This window comes from Clytia hemisphaerica, unplaced genomic scaffold, assembly GCF_902728285.1.
Source record: "Clytia hemisphaerica strain Z4C2 unplaced genomic scaffold, Clytia hemisphaerica genome assembly, whole genome shotgun sequence".
NCBI lineage: Eukaryota > Metazoa > Cnidaria > Hydrozoa > Leptothecata > Clytiidae > Clytia > Clytia hemisphaerica.
In genome coordinates, this window is record NW_027103985.1 from 530,436 (window position 1) to 552,878 (window position 22,443).

At 34.2% G+C, this 22,443-nt stretch overlaps 1 long non-coding RNA gene across 1 annotated transcript; it reads left to right on the forward strand.

The window, feature by feature from the left end:
• The first annotated feature begins 43 nt into the window (after positions 1-43).
• Positions 44-779, forward strand: LOC136811084 (uncharacterized). Its single transcript, XR_010847199.1, has 3 exons — positions 44-96; positions 508-570; positions 727-779. It is a non-coding gene; the product is annotated as an uncharacterized lncRNA (long non-coding RNA).
• Positions 780-22,443: the final 21,664 nt, after the last annotated feature.

Here is a 22,443-nt window from a genome sequence, read left to right on the forward strand (position 1 = left end):
AAATATCAAATGATATAATGTTTGATCTTCATTCTCTGATATTAGCTGAAAGTGCCAAGATTCCGACAAAGGAATTTCATACCAAACAAAACTCTTGTAAGTTACATATAGGAAGGGGAGTTGATTTTTTTGTGCAAGACCTTTTTCCCGGATTTTATTTTACTTTTTTCTGTGGTTGGTTCTTTGGAAAAGTTTCTAGTTTTTATCAAATTAAAATGTATGCACAGAAAAAGGGTTCTGGGATCCCTTAGAATTTTTAGTGTGGTCTTTTTAAACACCCCTGTCTTAATCAGCCGAAAACTTATAAACCTTTTGAGATACAATGAATGAGTTAAATATGCCAAAAGCGGTATTACATGCATCTTGCTTCCACTCGGTGGAGATTCTATTATTTATAGCTATAAAAATTTAGCGGAAATCCCAATCCTTATTGTCTTTTCAATTCTTAATTTACTTGTACCTGGTACCTATCTTATAAGTTATAATTGTTTTCTATTTCTATTTCAGCAATTATTTCCAAGGTTGCACTTTCTGAATCTCCTGCGTCACCAGACACGTTCAAAAGTATTCGTAAGTCGTTTGCCGATGTTAACACTTTATTTTTATTTTATTTGGTAATCTTTTGATGGGTTTTGGACAAAATTTTGATCAAAATAATTATAGATTGCTGTGAAGAATTTTCTCGTACACGTTTGACCAACTACCCTATTTTTTTTTTATTTGCAGTTAAAAGACCAAAAATCAATTCGATTTCCAATAGCACCCATACGCACAGCACCTTTGAAAAGAGTAAGTTACACTAGATAGTTAATTATTTTATTTTAAAAATAAAGAATCTAGTATGTGATGACCCATTCAAAATTTTGACCAATCTCACAGTCATTTCGCGTTTGTTTCGTAGAAGAGATCTCTTCACAAAACAAACATCGAACTGAAGATCCGATAGATTATACACCACCTCCAAAGAAAGCTCACAGTCACACTGAAAGTAAGTATAAATTTCTATGATATCTATGTATTCAAACAAAATACTCTTACTCCCATGTGTCTTTTCAATGTAAAGTCGTAAGTTTGTACTTCTACAGTACTTGCCAACTGATCATTGTATTATATAGTCTATAATATTATAAATTTTTATACAATTTCTTTATTTATAGAAGTAAAAACACGTCAAATACATCTAGTCGGGTTCATCTGTAATACACTCGGGATTCTATAATCATGCACAACATAATATAAAGAACTATGTAGGCTGGAAGTTTCCCGTATAATGCAGCATAATATACGATTTGCAGACATCATAGCATATTATGGCTAGACGTGACTGCCGTCATATACGGGCATGGAAAGGTGGAATGGGTAAGGGCAGCATAAAACAGAGAAGAAGGAGAAAAGCCGTTTTAAGAAAAATTTCCCTTTGGCGGGAAGTTTTTAAAAAGAATCATCTCAACAACTCAAAGCTATGGGTGAATGCATCCCCTTTGAAAGTATATAGGTCAAATTTTGATCTTTATGTAATAACGGATATTCAGTATAACAAATAAAGATTTTAATTATTACCATCGTCTAGGAGATATTATGGGCTTTCAGAAAATGTATGTATAAAGTAGGAAGGTATTTTACCATTTTTACGATTTCTCCAACTTTTTTTTACCAAAACTGAGATTTCAGTGGGGAAACTTGGCGATTCGGGAAATTTGGGGACCAAAAATTTGGTCTGCTCTATTTTAAATGTTTTAAAGCTCATACTGATAAAATGATATATTTCTTAGGTAAAATTCAAAATGAATTACGATCTAAGAAGGGAAGTACAATCAATCGTTTCAGAACAATTGATAAGGCAAGGTAGCCAAAATAGAACATCAAACATTGTTTCTCAAACACGTGCTTTAATAAGAGAATCAACCACTAATGCAGCAAGATCTTCATGTTCACCCAGCCATTCCCTTCGACTTTTATCAAGTGGGAAAAAGAGATCAGCAGCAGACAAGGAAAAAGTATTTGAGATAGTGGTATTAAAGCAACATGCAGCTGATGAATATATTTTCCATGATGAGATGATTGCGTTAAAGTAAGCTATGGTAACACTGTGTTCTTCTACGTTTGAAGAAGATATTCGTAAAAAAATTGTTATGTGCTTGAAGCCAAAACTTCACTTTATTAAAAGTCATGACTTTCACTTTGTAAAAAGAAACAAACATAGAATTGTTAAACCATGTGTTGGCAAAGATTTTGTTTGGGATCTTGCATCAATAAGAAGGCTTGCTGGGCAAGGTAAGCTTTACCTAGAACTCAATTTGCCATTGAGTATTATAACTGATGATGATAATTCTGATGAGGAATTATTACCCAGCTTTATAGAGAGAGAAACTCCTTTGTCATCAAGATCTCTAGAAGACACACCTTGCTCATCAAGATCTATGGAAGACCGCCCTTGCTCATCAAGATCTATGGAAGACCGCCCTTCCTCATCAAGATATGTGGAAGACACACCTTGCTCATCAAGATCTATAGAAGACCGCCCTTCCTCATCAAGATATGTGGAAGACACACCTTGCTCATCAAGATCTATGGAAGACCGCCCTTCCTCATCAAGATATGTGGAAGACACACCTTGCTCATCAAGATCTATGGAAGACCGCCCTTCCTCATCAACATCTATGGAAGACCCACCCTTGTCATCAAGTGTTGCAACAGTGAGTTGTCATATACTATCACTTAACACAATTTAATAGTTCCCAGAGGTCCTATAAATTATCCATTGAAATCTTGTTTGTTCGTCTGTTATGAACTTTTCTCAAGATGGGTTCATTAGTTAATTCTGAATTTTGGAACAAAAGGGCAAGATGAAAAACATGTGACAGCCTGATTTTCGAAAAAAATAAAATCTCATTTGACATATTTTGCTCAAAAATAACCTAAAAATCCTGGGTGGTCCAAAAAAACTTTGATGGCTTGATAGCTTCCTGGAGCTGACAAAAATGTTTTATGATTAATGTTTTTATTTCATTAGAAGGTAGAAAGTCTAACTTTAATTTTGAGGAATAACTTTAATTTCGGTTCAGTAGTCACCAAGTTATTAGCTTTTTAACCAGCAGACTATGTCAATCGAACGCCAAATCAATTGAACGCAATCGAATTATTGAAAATAATCAAATATTACTGCGATTTTCTCAATTGATTCAATTGCGTTTGATTAGTGCTAGATTCGATTGATTCAATCACGTCAGATCATCGTTTGATTGGTTCATTTAATCGATTGATTCGACTGGTTTGACTATGTTCGGTTGGCTGTTTGACCATTCACTTCTCATCGTTGTACTAATCAAAAAAACATATCACCAAAAACTATAAAACATAAAGTTTACTTTATCTCATTTCATACCCTTATATTTTATTATTCCATTACCATCGGTTATCGTCAGTTAGCCAGTGGTGGATACAGAAGGTTCTCAAAATTTTTGACAGAGAGTGTTACCTTATTTGGAAGTCAATGCTCGTACGTAATATATCGGGTGGTCCAAAAAAAGTTTCTATAAAAATTGAACTTTGACGTAGCCTGCGCTATTTGTGCTATCGACTTCAAATTTTGCATAGCAAATCTTAAACATATTAAAAATTCACTCCTCAAAATTTGTACATTAGAAAATTATTCTTGGACCTACCTGGAGGTCCTATAAATTAACCTTTGTCCGTTCGTAATTTTGTCTGAAAAAACTTTTTTGGCCATCCGCCAAATTAAATTCCCGCCAAAATTTCTTCCTTTAAGGTATTACATTCCGCCAAATTTTGTCCTATTTTAGGCTCTAAAACTTGTTTTTCGCTGATTTTACTATCATTTTTTACCCTAGATATTCCGCAACCACCAAATTAAATCGAAGATGGCAGTCATTGCTTCACGCTAGGATATTGGACACGCATCTCGATTTTTTGCGCGCGCGTTTTTGTTTGTTTGCGTTTGTTAGTATCGTATGTTCCGACTGAAATGATATCCCGTAAAGTTGGCTTCCCGGTAAAGTTTCATAGCTTTTCCCTTTTAGCATGCACGACGGACGCTTTTCTTTGCTTTAACTATTAACTTTTGGTAATTGGTTGTTACAAAATAAACAATGGATGGCGAAGAAGATGATTATATCTATTTTTCTTATAAGCATCTACTTTTTAAGAATCAACTCAATAACTCTTTATTGAAGGCAATACATCTTTCGGTAATTAGTTCTTACAAAGTAAACAATTGATGGCGAAGAAGATGATTATATTTAATTTTCTTATAAGCATCTTCTTTATAAGCATCTTCTTTATAAGAATCAAATCAATAACTCTTTATTGAGGGTTATATACCTTTCGACAATTAGTTCTTACAAAATAAACAATGGATGGCGAAGAAGATGAGCATATCTATTTTTCTTATAAGCGTCTACTCTGACTCTGTTAAAATAAGGAAATTTTTAGTTGCGATTTTGCAAATCGTGTACTGTAAGCTAAGGTTTCAATTCTTAATTTACCAACTTAAAATTTTTCAACCAGTCAAAATCAAAATGCGTAATCCGTAACTTACTCAATATCGACAGTCTCTCCAATGCATTGCTTGTACTTCTTTAGAATAGATTAACAAAAGATTCTATGATTATTAGAATTAATGAATTAAAAAAGGTATATCTATTTCTTTTTTAGCTTTTTTCGGAGATTCGAATACATTTACTTCATCTCAAAACTCATCATACAATTGGCGAAATTTTCGACTTTAAGTCGTTTTGTTAAGCTTTGTTTTAAATACGTGACCTTTATGAGAGCGGTGGCAGTTATAGTCTACACAATAGACAGATCCAGGCTTTTAGGTCTTACTCTTGGTCTATATGCACTGCTATAGGCGGCCACTAATGACCCCCACCGGGAATTGCTTATTAATATGTTTAAACATAATAGACAACATTCACAAAAGATGTTTATCAATAGAGATTTTGAATAATTGAATGTTTAAAACACAGCTGATTGGCTTAGGTTTCGAAACTTTCTATTGTTTCATTAAAATCTCAGTGCGCATGCGATTTATCTGGAGAATTTCAATATTCAAAACAAGAGCAGTGCTCATAGCTCATAGGAAGATATGACGTAGCCTATGGCAGTTAGTGCAAACTATGACCTAGTATAATATACAACTATGTTATATCGTAATATCAAATCATAATAATATATTACACAAACGATATGAGGGACCTTTTCTTTGACAGCTGAAAATATTCTTAAAAATTAATAAACGGGGGTCCTAATAAGGTCCGGGGGGGGGGTGTTGGAAAATTTTATTTTCAAAAAATGCAAATTGTTTTAAATTGTTTTGTTACGCAAAGCCAGGTTAACATAACCTGATAACAGCTGTTCATAATTTTCTTACGTGCACGGTAAACCTCTGAAGGCACTTGAAAATTATACATCTGAGTAAAATAGTCCTCCCGCGGAAAATTTTACAACAAGAATCTTGTTGTGCGCCAGAAAGTCAAAAACTAATACGGCGTCCTATTCATAAACACAATATCACGCAACTTTGTTGTCATCCCCAGTCCTTTTAGACGAACGCGGCCCTTTACGATTTCGAGATTGCATATTCGTCAGATTGTATGTTTCCACCCACCGCTTCAGCTTCAGCGTGGTGGGCAGAAAACAACCACAATCTGATCTCAGGTTAGGTTAACGATATTCAACTTCAGAATTTGTCAAATAAATCGACAACTTTTGTCGAACAACTATATGATCAGTTGTTCGACAATACAGTTGTGCGACAACTTTCGTCGAACAACTGTATTGCCGAACAACTGTATTGTCGAACAATACACCTTTCCCGAATTGTTATTTAGGGGATTTAGGCTTTTTGACTTTTTACTTTTAATGTTTGGATGTTTCTATTTAGTTTCATAAAATTGTATGTCGCAAAACTAAACAAATAAAAAAAGAACTATGAAAAAAGCACTTCCAGTTCTTGAGTTATTTTGATTTGAAATTTCTTTATAAACAATAGAAATACATGGAAACGAGGCCGGGCTGTATGTTTTAATTTTTATAAGCGATTTCACCGTGAACAAAAACAGTCATAAAAATTGATAGAAAAAAGCTTTTGAGCTCAAATTTTCAGCATGCACTTGTCTTTATAGGAGGAATACAAATATATAGTTTTCAATATGGTTTGAAGACCTTCGAAAAATACCAAACAATTCGGGAAAGGTGTATTACATTGTCGAACAACTGATCATATAGTTGTTCGACGACCCACTTGTTCGACAATTATGTATTGTCGAACAAGTGGATTTCGAACAACTGGGAAGTCTGACAATTGATCTTCCCACTTGTTCGACAATACATTTGGCCGACAATTTTCACGATTTGTCGACCAAATGTATTGTCGAACAAGTGTACTGTCGAACAAGTGCAGAACCCCCCCTAGAGTCAGGTGTGGTACCAAGAGTAAGCACTCTCTGGCGCCCGCGAGCCACCCGTCATCTTTACCAAAGAAGAAATAGTGTTGATCAGACACAATTTCGTACATAAAAAAACAGAGAAGAGGGATTAAATTAAAACAAATTGTAAACAAAAAAGTTTTAAATTTCTGACCATACAGTGAAAAGAAAGAGCAAAAAGTTGAAAGGTTGACCGAGAGCCCGGTTCGGAGCCCCGTAACCGAGTGGCCGTACACATTGGAAACGAATTAGGAAATGAGACAAACTCAACAAACTTAGACACAGACTACAAATATACTGGACAGAGAAAAAGATACAAAACATTGAAATATAAAACGACTCTACCCTTACGAAAAATTTTAGTATGCATTAAGGATGCTTTAGTATGCCTTAAGTATGCCCTAAGTATGCATTAGTATGCATCAAGTATGGGCATTCTTGCATACTAACAAGATTCGCAAATATGCGACAAAATATTTCCCAACAACAGCTTTTAAAATTGTAATTGAAATTATTTTCTAACGATGAGACAAAAATTCTTGTCCTTACTTCTTCTTATTCCTTAACTCTATCAATCACTGTAAATAAAGTTATCAAATAAATATACTATAGAAAAGAGAGTATTTTACAAATACACCCTGATAAGAATTTGTTTTCTTCGCACACGCACGCGGTGATAGGCGCGAGCGTAGCACGTATAGAGGTTGTTTACATCAAATTTCTCGAGCGATACTTTGTTAAATTAGTTTCCTTGTGGTAACATACACGGAACCGTTCGCGATAGATGATCTAGACATGTCCACGGACTTATATCCGGATGACGGACTTTTGGCTATCATCCATGTTTCTTGCCTTTATAAATATTGTGTATCATGATACTAGCTGGTCTCTCTGCCAGTTTTTTAGAGAAGTTCTAAGAAATTTTACTTCCCATCGACCGGGTCGTAGGTAAAATATCTTAAATTAATGAATGTGAAAATTTTGCTTCGTTTATCTTTTAGACCACCTCTCCATATCAAATATCTGCAATTAATTCAAGATTGAAGAATTCGTAGCGCTTTTTTGGTTGCAGTGGCCCCAAGGTGTACTGGAGATCATTTTATCTACATCATTCATATATACTACTATAGCATGTTATCGTATTGAAATCTTGCCACGTGGGGCATACCCCCTAGATACCCAACAGTAGCCCAAATTCTTTAAGCACAAATTAACTTTTGGATTGGATACATTTTTCAGCATCTATTTTAACTTTAATAAAATGGTATTTATTTTAATGATTTAACTCAAATTTTCTCAATTGGCGCTTTATCTAATTTTTGTGAATTTACTTTAGGTGCGGCGCGATATTAAAAGTTCAATTTAGTTTTCATATAAAAATTTCTTTTTTGTCTAAATAATAAATGAAAAAGGAAGCAGCACAGAGAAGGGTTAATAAATTTGGATGTAAATACGGATTATAAACATTGAATATTAATATCAAAAGAAAGAAAAATAATATCAAAGTAACTATTTTTTCTTCGATAGCCAGTTAACTGTCCTGGCAAAAATTTATGCCCCAATGAATTTTTAACATTTTCACACTTTGATTTTGAACTTTGAAATCCATCGTCCGTTCATAAAGACTGGAATGGAGATTTCCGTTAATAGACGATATCGGCTTTCGATAAATGCAATGCATTCTGGTTTCTAGGGACTCTCAAAGGAATTATAATAGATCAATTATAATAGATTATAATTCCTTTGAGATTCCCTAGAAACCAGAATGCATTGCATTTATCGAAAGCCGATATCGTCTATTCTTCTCAATTCATGATGTAATCTTTTACACGGAAGCACACGAAATAATACGGACTAGTGGCAAAAGTCTTTTGTTATTTTGCCACTAGTTCCGGGTTATCTCGGGTGCTTCCGTGGAAAAGATTACGTCAAGAATATCATGAATAGCGAGGTTAAATATTTTGATGAAAATCGCCACGACAGATGGAAAATGCTAGTCATGACGTCATAACTCGAGAATTCCGAACCTCAGTTTTGACAAATCATGTTGCGTATTTTCACAAGTGTATTTCGTTCGTCGCAGGGAATTACCCCCTATTTTCAATATTTTTCAAAACAAAAATCTCTTTGACTTTGTCGAAAAATAGTTTAAAAATCCAAATCCACAAGTGTAGAGGGTTTTCAAATTGACTTCTTTGTCAATCAAAAATATATTTCAATCCACTCAAGTGGAAAATCTTTGTATCGACCTCTTTGTCGAGAATGTATTTCAATCCACTCAAGTGGATAAAGTATATTTTTGCACTGAACTTTTATATCGGTGATCAAGAAATTATTACTCACTCTTGGAATTATTACTCAGTCTGGCACGTAGAAAAGAAAAAAACAAAAAATATGATAAAATATTGCATACACAAACCTCAGATTCACTATAAAAGTTATCTGAAGGGGAAACTGGACTCTGGACGACACTTTCAACCAACTCTTTCAATCTAGAGCAACACAGAGCATAAAAACCAAACGTGAACGCAAAGCTTACTGGGTAATTAGTTTGACAATTAAAATATATGAATCTCTTTTATCACCAGTAGAATGGTATATAAACAAAAATATGTACAGGTTAAAAAGAAGAAAATAAAAAACAAGACTACGTTAAATAGAATATATGAACAGTCAACATGCGAGAACAGGGATTTGAACAGGATAAAAGAAAGAAATAAAGAGACAGAGGTCAGATCCCTGTTCTCGCTCTGATGACGTGTTCTTCTAACATTGCTTTGAAAGCAACCCGATTATCATAAACATACCAGTTTTGAATATAATCATTGTACTTATCAAAGATATCTGAGGGCAGTTGATCAAAACATTTAATAATACGGTGTCTTTTGCCGAATAGTGTTTCTGTGAAGGATATGTCGTTAAGATCGATTATTCTTTGACATTTGTCGAGAAAGCTGAATTCTACGTTCGTATGAGTAGACAGTAAAAAGCAGATATAACTCTTGGTAGATTCATTAAGCACTAACTGCCTGAGTAAGTTCAGACGACGTTCATCGATAATGCTGCATACATTGGGAATACTGTACAGTCGATGAATGCCGTTTTTTGCTTCTCTTCGATACATTGAATAGAGATTTTAAACAAGCCCTTGCCTGAGAATTAAGGTACTCCATCTCTGATTTTGTAAGTTCAACTAATTCAAGGCCATAGGAGAAGTTTTGGTATGACAATTGGGGAGGTCGTCAGTAGTCCGACACTTTTTAGTCCGACAGTAAAAATGTCCGACGTTGGTTTTGACGAATGCGTCAGTATTCCGACAACAATTTTGTCCGACAACGAGTCAAAAAAAATCATATAAAAAACGCAATATCGCGGAAGAGGTGGCACATCTTTTATAAAAATACAAAGTTTCGATTTTGAGGTTAGGCCCCTAAACCTGACTTTTCTTAAATTTTGGGAAGCTTGTTAGGATTAGGCTTGTTAGGATTAGTCAAGAAATTGGATTTAGCTGTTTTTACGACCCTTCTTTAGTGATTTACGACCCTGATTGTTCCTTTATTTCTAATTTTGTCAAAATTCCGCCAAAATGAACTTTTATTAATATTATCTCAGTGAAAAACGTTTTCGGACAAAAGTGACGTCGGAAAAAAAGACTTCAAAATTTTAAATTTATTTTATAGATTCGGACTATTTTACTGTCGGACTAGAAAGTGTCGGACTAGTGACATGCACCCGACAATTGTGTTGTATATAGAAACAATAGTGCTAGGATGGCAGTTACGGATGCCGGAAGCGATGAGGGAGGTGGCTACAGACCATAACTCTGCTATTCAGTGTCTGTGGTTCTTTAAGCATAGATGATTTTTCTTTTTTGTCCATTGAAATCCGAGATGCGTTAGGGTGTCTTGTTGTGATATTTGACATTCGTTAAGAGTCAGGGTCGGCGATTTGATTTTGGTGGGTCCAGATATGACGAATTGTGTTTTGGTTGTTGCTTGGTTGAATTTAAGCTCGTGTTCCTTACCGAAGGATGCGCAGTGGTCAATAAGTTTTTGAAGGTTTCTGAGGGTAGGACTAAGTAGTAAAATGTCGTCAGCGTAAACTATAATACATGTCTGAAGACCATTTGGTAGTGAGGTGCCAATCTGCAGGGCTTTGATGTTCGAAATAAGTTCTTGGGTGTGGATGTTGTACATGTAAGGTGATAGGATAGCTCCTTGGCGAACCCCTAGACTGAGAGGGTGAACTGCTTTGATTCCCCAGTAGGTACACTAATGTACACTAATGTCTCTCACTTCAAGAATACTAGGGAGATAAACTTCCACAGTTTTCCATATCCTTAATATTGTTTTTATCTCAATAGTAATAAAATAGCATACGCCAAAGCTTTGGAAAGACTAGCTACTGACACTTATTCATTCTATTATCACACGCTTTCAGATCGCGCGACCGCTTTCAAAAGTTTACATCGAACTCCCTAAAAAGCCGATTTTAAAAACATTTCCCCATAAAGCGGGAAATATTAAAAATCAAGTATGCCTTTTTAGTATGCAAATTTAAATGCATACTAAACCAAGTATGCATTTAAAATTGTATTTAACACCAAGTATGCATTTGAAATTGTAGTTAAAACCAAGTATGCATTTAAAATTCCATTCAAAATCCTTAAGTATGCATTTAAAATCGTAGTCAAAACCAAGTATGCATTTAAAATTGTATACCAAGTATACAAACTAGAAAGTACTTGCATACTAAAAAACTTACATACTAGACAAGATCAAATTTCAGTTTCAATCTAAAAGAATGATAAAGCCATACTTGACAAGAAACTTATAAATGTACTCAGTCAAGTTGCATACTCTCAAGTGCCTTATAAAAGCCCCCCCCCCGGCTTGTTAATTTTTCCATTTTTCCTAGCCCCTTGGACCTTTAGGAATTTTCATAAAACATTGGCGTTTTTAAGCAAAAAAACGTAAAAACGCAAACTTATAAGCAAGTGAGCTACTTCCAAAGTCCCTGTTTATTAATTTTTGAAAATATTTTCAGCTGTTAAAAGAAGAATTCCCTATTTTGCTCTAAATAGTCAGGTTTTAGTCTATGATTACCTTATTTTTGGGAGTATATAGAGGTACAATTCCCAAGCCCCTAGTAATTAGGCTCCCCTGTTTATTACAATTTGAAGATTTTTCTAACCCCCAGTTTATAAGGCACCCATTCCAAGAGTACTTGATACAAGAAAATGTAATATTCTGGAGTGCAAAAAATCAGTAGACATTCTAAAGAAGTAATAAAGAAAAGAGTACTCTTTTTAGAAAAAAAAAAAAAATTAAAAGTACTTACCGGGGAAAATGTCAGATTCTTTATAGGATGAACCATTTATGTGAATCGTTTCATATGCTTTGTTTCATATAGAATTGGAATTTTTCTTAATTTTCACTAAAAAAAAAATTTTAGCTGAATAATTTTTGGCAGAACCACTGAATTTAGAATTAATGATTTCAGTTGAAAGACACATACTATGTGTTTCAAGAGGAGCATTATTCCCTGAATTCCAGACCTTTAAAGGCGTTTAATAAGACAGCTGAAAAACACTAAAACACCCCTGTTTGAAATGAAAATATGGAAGCAGGTAAAAATAAGTTATGAAAAAGAGTTTGCATGCTACCTTACACTTTCAAACATACCAGGTGTGTAAAAAAAACGCCCCTATTTTTCGATTTTTGACGAACAAATTTCTATCCAACATAGGCAAGTGAAATTTTCAGGGATGTGCTCAAATGAGAAATGCATGCTACTTTGAAAAGAATAGTGTTTTTGGCTGAGGGTGAAGTATTTTTAGGGATTCTGAGGGTAAGATATTCTGAACATATCTATTTCATAAATTTTCTTATAAAACACCACAACTCATCTCCTAGTAAAAATTACGTTTTCTTCTAATATTCTTATAAACATTATTCTTATAAACAAGCAGATAATAGACTGCTTCTAATCCATAATAAAAATAACATCAAAACAACAACTTTGATTATTTTTCCACTAAAAATATTTGACAGAATATTCAATTGATGAAACTTTAAATTTAAAAACTTTAAAAAATTCAACTATTATTATCATCTCAAAAGATTTTATGATAAAAATGAAAAATCATCACCTCAAAATCCATTTAACGATAAAAATAAAAATATTTATTTTATTAAAAATATTTATTTTATTGACGAAATAAAGTATTTTGGATTCAGCAAAATAGCTAATAAAAGATCAAATATGCATTTATGAACTTTACAAAGGAAGAAACATTCAAAATTCCTCAGAACCACCAATCTAGAAGAACCACAGAACCAATCCTTGCTAAGAGGTAAGAAACATGATAAGTTAAAATATTATAAAACTACTAGAATTACGAAAACCTCTATGTTTAACAAGCCTTCTCAACAAAAACAAAAACAAATTTTATTTGAATATAAATTGAAACATGTGAATAGTATTCTAAAGCCTTAATATTTATGATGCAAGATTTTAGTTTATCAGTTTCCTAAGTGCAGTATCTGATGATTGCTAAATGTCAATTCTGTGTAAGAAAAAGGAGACAGACACAATGAGGAAGGGGAGAAAGAGAGAGCGAAAAGAAAGAACGAGAGAGAGAGAGAGAGATTTAAAATTATTTATTTAATCTAATTTATCTAATACACAACATCCTCAAATGATTAATTCTTATTACAGACCTTATAATAATGACCTGTTCTAAATGAAATTTGAGAAGTGTAGAAAATAGGGTTACTAAATCGATACTGGAAATACCTAAAAAAAATCTAGAAATCAATCAGATTCTAAAATACATTGGGAAAATTTGTTACATAAGAATTCTCACAATCAACTCCAAGAAATAAACATTGCTCGATAATTTCTGTAACTTCAACCATGCTGAGTTTATCATTAAGCTTCACTTTCATCACTATTGATTCAGCTTCTCCTTCCTTCAGACAACTTGAAAAACCACTTTCAGGCTGGAAAACTTGAAAATGTTCAATATCAAAAAAATAACTAGCCTGGATATCCAGGCTGTAAATTATTTCACAGTCTAGTTTTAGATATTTTATGTTCTGATTTACAGCCTGGTCTCCCTAGAGCGATTTGCATTCTCATATGAGAATGCAGTCCGCTTGCTTGCGCTCACTTCGCTAAAACCGTAAGGGCCAATCTACACGGTGTTGAGCAATTCTAAAGCAAAAATAGGATAGTCCTCCAGCTGCTAGTGAAGTAGGGCTTTCTGTTACACGAAAACATGAAAAAGAAGAAAACAGAGGCAAGTTCATTTTCCAAGAAAACATGGTTGGTCATGATAATGCATGCAAACTTTTTTATGGACTTTGGTGTAATCTTTGGATGTTTTTAATAGTTTTAGATCTTGTAAGACTGCTTTTTATTAATTTCTGTTTTGCTGCCCTGGGTTGGCTAGGAAACATGGGTTTTCACTTTCATTCTCTAGGGAGACCAAGCTCTATAATTTAAGAACTTTGTATGTTGAGGTAAATTTTGTTTTTTCTTAAATTTTGAGCTTGGATATCAAGGCTAAAAAATAACCAAATGCAACGTAGTATACATTTCCATTGTTGTTCTTGAAGCAAGCAAAACGATCAATAGAAAAATAATGACCTGTGGCAAGGGAGACAGTTTTGCTATTCCGGTGTATTTCTTTTGTGCGACAACATGATCTAATTATGTATCCTTCAAGCTTTATTGAAGGGAAGGTAAATGCAGAAAACTCTAGCTCCATAAATCGATTAATAAAAAGGGCGCTTTCTTCTTTTGAAGCATCATATGTGGAAAGGGATCCTATTCTAATTAGTGATTAATTTCAATACAATACTTATGATAGGTTCCATTCAACTGCCACATGTATTTGTCCTCATTAGTGTCAGGTTTGATACAAGTTTCTGCTAAATATGGCAAATAGTTAGAAGCAGAAACTGCACTAGCCAATTGAAACCAAATGTTCTGCGTACCATGTATTAACTTGAGAATAAAGCCATTTTTATCTTCAAAACTGAATAAACTATACACATACAATGGACCAAGTTCAGAAACAGTTTTAGGTAAATGTATAAGAGAATGGATATTTATTGTCATGTAACGGCGCTGATAAAGCTTATCAGAGGTTGAGCAAAATAAGAAAATAAACCTCTTTGCTGTGGCGATGTCATTTGATGTGATATTTGATTTCATTAGTAAATGAACTGCATGAGAAAGTAAATAGAAATGTTCAAAATAGATTGATGGCAACAGCTTTGACATGACAGGAACAAAATAATACAGTAAAAAGGATCGAAATTCTGATATGCTTTTCAATAACCAAGATTACTTTTAATTGTTTGGTGTGCGCGGGTAATATAATTAGGTGGCTTCAATGATAACAAACGATCTTCAACCTGAGGTAAAGCTTGAAAAACAGAATAAGGTTCATTCTTATGAGAGACATCAAACATCAAATAATAGTACAGCATGCATGTAGTCTATGCCGATGCCACGAATTACATCATAGCTAGGTACAAGCATTAATGGTGTGGGTCCTTTAATTCCTTTTACATGATCTTTGGCAATCATTACTTCCTTAGCATGTTGGACTGTTTCAGTATGTGTCCTGTGGGGACCAGTTGGATTGGATTTATTGAATGGAAAACACCTTACATTTCCGTTTTTTGCAGTTTTTGCTGTCTCCCCTTCTTGAAGACACTTAGGACAGCCATAAAATGCATTAAACTGTTGGAAATTTAGCACACTGGCTTTAGCAGGCATGTCAAAAGTGCCACAAAGCAACATGGATTTAACGGTGACTTCTTCATTTATTTGTGTTCCAAAATAGGTCAGCTCTCTAAAAGATTCAAACTGCAGAGATAAGAACAGCAGCATATTAGGATGTGTCTCCCCGTACCACAGGCCACTAATCAAAATGTTTTCCTTTTTCCTGCGATCTTTAAAAGGTAATTCATTTATTGTGTAGAAGACTGGCCAGATAGATGACTTGATACTCTTGAAAAGGGGAACACCATCAGTGTTCCACATAAAAGATATATTGAACGGATTATTTAGAAAAGCAGAGTTTGATTTATATAATGAAAAGTCGTATATGTCAGACGGTGATGATGCAGTACAGTTGAAGCGGTGATTTAATTTGAGAAGCATACCAGCACGCGAAAAAATTGCTTTGATTTGGCTTTTTATGTCAAATTGCATGAAGTACGACTTGGTCATAGGTTTTTCCGTTTTTTTTGATTGGCAACATGTAGAATTTGGACAAACAACACTGTCTTTATCCAATTTCATTAAACACTCCTTACAAAAGTAGTGTGTTTTGACATTAGGATTCAGTGAGCCAAAAAGCTTCTTAAGCATATACAATGATCTCGGAAAGATATGGTTTGATGGTAAAAGAATATTAATGAGGATGATCAAGGAGGAAAGTGCAACACTAGGAAGTTTGTATTTCTGCGAAAAAGCAATTATCATTGTTATGGCTGCTCCCAAAGTTACAATGGCCTCAGGGTAAAGTGGTGAGGAAAAGTGCCCAGTTATATCACTGTTACATCCATCCTTCTCTGGTTCATCAAATAAATCATCTGCAAAGAAATTTAATTAATTTGATTAATAGCATGAAAATAAAAGCATTGGGGACACAAGAAGTTTTTTCCCATTGGTGCAATGCAACATACTCCATCCCACCATTCACCCATCAATTCAAATCAATTCTGTTCCATTGTCCCAGGGACAAATCCAGCATGTATTTTCCTCACTTTTCGTCCCATGAAACAAAAAAAACATGGCACGCACCAATGCGAAAAAAACTTCTCATGTCCCCAAGCCTTAACACTGAGAAAAAGATTCTGTCACATTCCCGCCCCCTACTTTTACCATGATGGTCCATGCAAGAAAAAAAAATCATCACCCCCTAAATGGACGACATCAATTTTTGATAGGTATTTTGATGTAAGCGCTGTTTGTTACTAAAGTTCTGGAATTTTTTGAAAGTGATTTGGGGGTATATAGAAGTACCCACACAACAGCGCTTTCCAACAGAATTTGTTTACCACTGACCGCTAAACCAACTGACCCACTTTTTCAACAGCCTTGCGATATCAAAAGAAAGGTAATAACTTTCACGATTTTTCAATCGTTTCAAAATAAACTGTGGAATTGGAACTCGTACAAATTTCTAGTTGAAATATTTATGACATGTGAGATGTGGAGCGATATTGCATTCAAAGATTCTAGCTAAAACAATCATCAACAGGCCTTCCCACTGACAAAAATTTGTAATACCACCTCATTTACCTTGCAATTCTTCAGTAAAATCTTCCCAATAATCATTTTCATTGAATAAATCATTGGAAAATTCATCTTCAACCCTAAATACATCTTCCAAGTGTTCGACAGTTGCAGTATGATACTCATGGCTTGCGAAAAAGGCTGAAAAATGAAAGAAAATCTCACCTCAGTTCTACCGGGTGGTCTAAAAAAAACATGTCCAAAATTATTTTTAAAGTTGTGCCAAAAGTTTGACCACTAGAGCCAGGAAAATTTGTATAGTTATAATTTGGACATCTTGGGACTCTCAAACAAAAAATCGGGTTCAGAAAAACAAAATCAGGGAAACGGCAGATATTTTTGGTAATAGTATACATTTTCAATTGCAAGAAAATGAGGAAAAATTGACGTCAAAAAGACGAATTTTGATCCGACATGAAATGTCAATTAACAAATGAAATTTATATCATCTATCTACAATCTGGATAACAACTATAAAAAAAAAAAACTAGCAATAGTGTTCAGAAAAGCATTCGCAAGATAGGTGTTCACTTAAGGGCTCTGACCATAGTGAATTTTTCATAATTGCCGTGTTTAAAATGTGTTTTCTGACTGATGTAACCAACAAAACTATGGCATGTTATACATTTTCTGTTAGACAAACTATTCCTGAATCTGAAAATTCAAAAATTGCATTGAAAACATTTGATGAAGAAGAAAATGAAGACTTTTGCGAGGAAGAGTATTTCAACTTTGAAGAGCTTAGTTTCGGCGAAGAAAAAACATTTTGAAAAAATTTTCGCAGTAGATGGTGTATCTTTTACCGAACAATAAAAATATTTGCGGAAAATTTTTGTAAATGCTTCTTTGTCTCGAAATCTTCAAAATAGTGGTTTTTCATCAATTTTTCATCTGGATTTTGCTTAAAAAAACAGTCATAACTTTTGACACATCTTTTTAGAAAAATTTTCCGCAAAATTTAAAATAGTTCAATTTTTTGCGGACAATGTAAAGAAATTTTGAAACAAAAAAGTTAATTACCCATTAAAACTAAGCACTTTTTGTAAAAGAGGGTGATGCAACATATTATTAACATATTTTTAAAGTTCATAACGTCATTTTTGCAATTAAATTCTTAATTACTCTTAAGGGATTCGATTAAAAAGCAATTTATAAAGGCGATTCTTTGTTAAAAGTGTTAAGGAACCTGAAATATAACTTTTATGTTCAAATACCAAAATCAATTTTTGGACTATGGTCAGAGCCCTTAAATGTCATTTTGATATAATTTCCTTCTTTCTCGGCAACCTGTCTCAACCTAGGCACAAATTGCTTTAATGCTTTCCGAATTTCAACAACATCAGTAGCCTTTTCATTCCAAACTCTCCTTATCCTTCTTTTTAACTGTTCTTCGTTTTCAAATGGTTGATTGAATCGACCTTCGTACACTTTGACTTTCACCTTGTCCCAGAAGTGGTAATCCAATGGATTGCAGTCAGGTGAGGCTGGGGGCCACTCACCTGACTTGACAAAGCGTTTTCTCAATTTTTCCTTCAGATAGTCTTGGACAAGATTTGATCTGTGTGATGGTGCGCTATCTTGTATGTAAACCCAATCTTTTCTACTAACCAATTTATTTATTTCCGGTATCAGTTGTTTATCTAAATGCTTGTGATACGAAACGGCATTCACCTTTACTCCATCACCACTCACGAAAAAAGGTTTTGTTGCACCGTACCATGAAATGCAGGCGGATACCATGACTTTTTTGCTTTGTTTGTTCTTCTGATGAAACAAGCTTGCATCAGGAACATCACCTTTCTGGCCTTTGCTGTAAACGCGGCTATTTTGGCTATTGAACGGCACTTCCAGTGTAAAGTCCTTTTCATCTTGCCACACACAACGTTCGATGCTCCTTTTGCTCTTTCCAAATCTTCCTGCGAGCGCTGCAGCTCTCTCTGTTCGTCGTTGCTTTGTCGCGGCATTTACTCGTGGTGTTTTTAAACGTTTGTATTGCTTATAGCCATTCCTTTTTACCATTCGTATTACCGAAGATCTCTTTATTCCCGTGTGTTTCTCTATTTCCCGAGGTGACAAATGCGTACCCGGTTTTTCTTCCTGTGAACATATCAACTCGTTAACCAAAGCTTCGTTATCTGGTGTTGTCACGGTTCTTGGTCTGCCTGATCCAGGTCTTCTGTCCATAGATCCAAACACTTTGAAACGATTGATTAATTTCTGTACAGACGTTTTATGCCATTTCTTTGTAGGATGTTCCTTACAGATACGATAAGCGCTCCATTGTTTCTCAAGATAGTCATTTTTTATGACAGCCTTTTCGTCGTCAGAGAAAACCATTTCAGCATTAAGAAAAAGAGGTACTGATTGCGTAGAGGTCGATGGAGCAACTGTGAAACGGTAAACTGCAATGGAATGCCATCTTCTTAAAAAGAAAGACTTTGTAATGCTATTCCTAAAAATAGATTGGGAGGAAAAACTCATAAAAATAAGAAGAATCGTGCTAGCAAAAAAATATTTCGAACTTAGATAAAAAATATGTTAAATAAAAAAACAAAGAAATTTGCAGCTTTTTCCATGTTTACTTTTCGAGATATTTAGGTTCGAATTTTCGACATGTTATTTCTGGACCACCCGGTAGTTTAACAAATTCATCGCACAATTATGGACATTATCATGATATCAATAAAAGCAATAACAAATAATTATTCCAATGAAATGAAAAAAAGCTTAACTTAATTAAAATTCACCCCTAGCATACAAACAAAGATCTGCCAGGGGGAAGTGTATAAACAAAATGTATCAGACAGAACTCAGATAGGATTAGAACTTTTCAAATGAAAGTTATAGTTTAAAAGAACAGCTACCTATGGTCAAAGTAGATATAAATTACTTTTTGTAACGTCGTAAAAGGGCGTGTTTTTAAAGCAAATTGGGCAATGAAACATGAAACTAATTACAGTAATTATTACAATTTAGAGTTTCATAAACTTTAATAGGGTTTTCAGAATACAATTCATTGTTTTAAATAATTTTTAAAAATGAAATTGAAAAAGTTCAAGATGGTCCTCTTGTCTACTTCACTGTACTGAACCCAGCGCCGTCATAATCATCAAGAAGCCAAAGCTCAATCAGAAGGAAACCTGTAGCTCTTCGACTACATGTTTTTATAAGCATAAAAAAATCCCAAAACTGTACTCTCAGCAAAATTGGTCTTTCCAGAAAGAAAAAAAAATTAAATATGGGGGGGGGTTTAGGATGTAACATCTTTAGGAAATTTACCCCCCCCCGGAAAACAGTCTATCCAGTCTATATATACCTTCCATTTCATCACCTGCACTTTGATCGAATTGATCATCACTGTCACAACATTCAGGAACTACTTCACCTTCAGACTCGTTATCATTTTCACAATCAAACATTTCGACGTCATGTTCATTATCAGGTTCCAGTTCTTCGTCTGAGTTAGATTGAACTGCAAACGAATCGTAGAACACTTGCTCGGTGCTAGATTGATACAAAACATCTCTATATCTATAAAAAGATGCACGAGACAGACCTGTGTCCTCTCCCTCCATCTTTGAAAGCAAAATGCGGACAGACTCCAGACAAAAACATTCGAATTATAAACGTTCGAAAATGGCGCATCAGTAGCGCAAAATAATAATAATTCGAACGTCAAACGTTCGATTAAAATTCCAACGTTTTTTGTTCGAAAGTCCTTTTAAATGCCCGCCCTTTTTTCATAAGAAATTTTTATTTTTGAGAGCCAGTCGCAGGATTTTTTTGTCTCAAACTGTACCCAGCTGGCACAAAAACGTTATTTCAATGTTAAAATTACGTTGTAATTATTGTTATATAACGGTTAGTTTAACGTTATAAAATGAGATGTTTTGTTAACGTTAAACATCAACGTTGAAATTAACGTTGAAACTAACATTAAATGAATGTTGTTTAATCTCAACGTAAACGTTATTTTAATGTTATAATCGGACAAATTAACGTTACTCTTATGTTGTAAGTAAGTAAGTAAGTATATTCATCTGGTGGCTGTCGGCGGAGCCGAGAGTGAGGGAGTCTATCCCCTTTTCTATTTGCGCTAGACCTGGGAGATCGAATGCTGAGGTGGAGCGCCACACCTACTCTCAGCTCCCAGTAACTTACCGCCTAGATCAGATTACCCAATCTAAGCTACTCATCCGCTGAGTTGGCTGTGACCGGGGATCGAACCCACAACCCTGAGATTGTAAGGCGAATGCTCTACCGACTGAGCTACCCGGCTTATGTTGTATTTACTTTAAAATAATGCTCAAATTTTATCTTATCACTATAGGTGCCCACCTGTTTCACGACGTACCAGAGGGGGGTAAAGAAATTTGATAGTCCGTTTAACTTCTTTTGTTTATGATATTTTCGATTTTGAAGATAACTCGTATTTACACCTTCTTTTTAATGTATCTAAAGTGTACACATTTCAATATATTAAAATATCGTGTTTTAAAAACAATATCTAAATAAAATATATAAATATCTACAAATATTTTCCTCCAAACAAGGTTGTTGCATTTACATTTTAAATCTGATGAAGCATGAATGAATATAAAAGAAAGCTAGAAAAATTCTTTTGATTCAGATGTTTCTAAATTTTGAAAATAGCTCAGACTGAATGACGAATGCTTACAAGCAGTTACAAGATAACAGCTGTCAAGTAATAAAATATAATAATCTACATTATACTTAGTAATAATGGAGTAGATAAATAGTGCAGGGTGCTTGTACCTGTCTGAGAGCAAAGACAACGTTTTTTGTTAAGATTTTTTACCTCTCAAACATTTCGTCAAGAAGTTGTTATGGAAAATAATGCAATTTGTACTTGGTAAGCAAAAAACCTCATAGAATCAAAAAGAATGATTCAACATTTCAAAAATGTATGAAGAATGGATGATTTTTTCAGTTGACAGTCATCAATAATTACTGCTGACAGTCAGCGCAAAAAATCTCTTAGGTTACAAATTTGGCCTACATCTTTTTGTAAAGGGGGGGGGACTAATTTCAAGGCAAATATAGTAACAAATAATAAACGGTGAAACAAATAAAACTTAAAATATCAATGCAATTACAACAATTCATCTTAGTCGTCCATCTTTCCAAATGGGGCGAACCTGAGAGCCTTGGCTATCGCGTCATGAATTTCATCAGACGTGGCGCCATTAACGATTAGCTTAACAGCAGCTAGTAAAGAAATAAAATTGAATTTTATTTAGCTGGACGAAAAACAAGTTTTTGTGACCAATAAAAATTTCATTTTCATTTCACAATTTCGAAATTGTACAAAACTTTATGTTTCTTGATTTTGATTCTCTTGGTCACGAATAAGGCCGTTCGCCATAGCAACAGGTGGTCACACCCTACCACAACTCTTACACTTCGAATACATTATATAACCAGTCTGTTGTGCAAGTTGTAGCAGTCATTGACTTACCCATTACAAGGGAATATGTTAGTGTCGAAGAAAACTTCATTTTCTTCTTTTGGTGCTTTTTCTCCACACCCTTCATGTTGAATTCTGACATCAACTTTTTGGACATCAAACTGTGAAAAGAGAATAAATATAATACAATACTAGAATAATATAATACAATACAATACCATAATCGCGATATTCCAACTATATCTT